Source organism: Limulus polyphemus, unplaced genomic scaffold (genome assembly GCF_000517525.1).
Source record: "Limulus polyphemus unplaced genomic scaffold, Limulus_polyphemus-2.1.2 Scaffold14680, whole genome shotgun sequence".
NCBI lineage: Eukaryota > Metazoa > Arthropoda > Merostomata > Xiphosura > Limulidae > Limulus > Limulus polyphemus.
Window position 1 is genome coordinate 5037 of NW_013680290.1, and position 977 is coordinate 6013.

Below are 977 nucleotides of genomic sequence, written 5' to 3' on the forward strand. Positions count from 1 at the left end.
ACATTTTATTTAGGCCTATCTATGGCCTTCAAAAAGTTGACGACTCTACATGTTTCCCGAGGATGACATTGTAACGTCGAAACATGTAGAGTCATTAACTTTTTGAAGGCCATAGATAGGCCTAAATAAAATGTTTTTAATTGTGTAACAGTTTAACGTTGAAATTTATTTATGATTTTAAGGTAACAAAGTTAGTGTTAACAATGCACTTGTGTACACAAAGTTCTTTTCAACAACTAATGTATCGACAGTTTCTGAAACTACCTATCCTGTAGAATTAATGAACATAAGCAGTCTGTACATGAGAAAATATCAAAAAGCACTTCTTAAGTAGTCCTAATTCACCTGTTATATCATATTCACAGTACTTTATTGTTTTGCCTCATTATGCTCATACAAGTTTATTGATCTTAGAGCCTCAAATTTCAACTTCTCCTCAACTTATATTGCTTAAATAGTTAGATATGTCGTGAAGTATTGTATGGAAATGTTTTTCTATTAAAAACTAGTTCTAATACTCAGGACTGTGTATTTGAAATTATATACGTGATGAAGAAATTCGACATTATTTCTTACTTTTTACAGCAGTGGACAATTTGTCGTTGTTTCTAATTTACAGAAATAATACTAGAAATGGTCCAAATAGAATCATAATCTACTTGAAATCATTTTATACGTACAGTTATCAAACATTAAAATGACTTTTTATAATAATGTTACTTACATATGCAATATGTTTTTTTCTGCCATTTTGACCCCATTTACGTGAAACTGGTGCCAAACAATTAAGATTTTCTACTATATGTTTTAGTATATATTACTAAATATTATAAACATTTTTTGAATACTAACTCTGAGAAACTCTTTTGGTGATACTAGCTGTAATGATGAAGGTCAAAAACAGTTACCTTTAAAAATATATACACTGAGTGGTCACAAGTAAATAGACACCTAATTTTTCGTTATGTAACTGATTT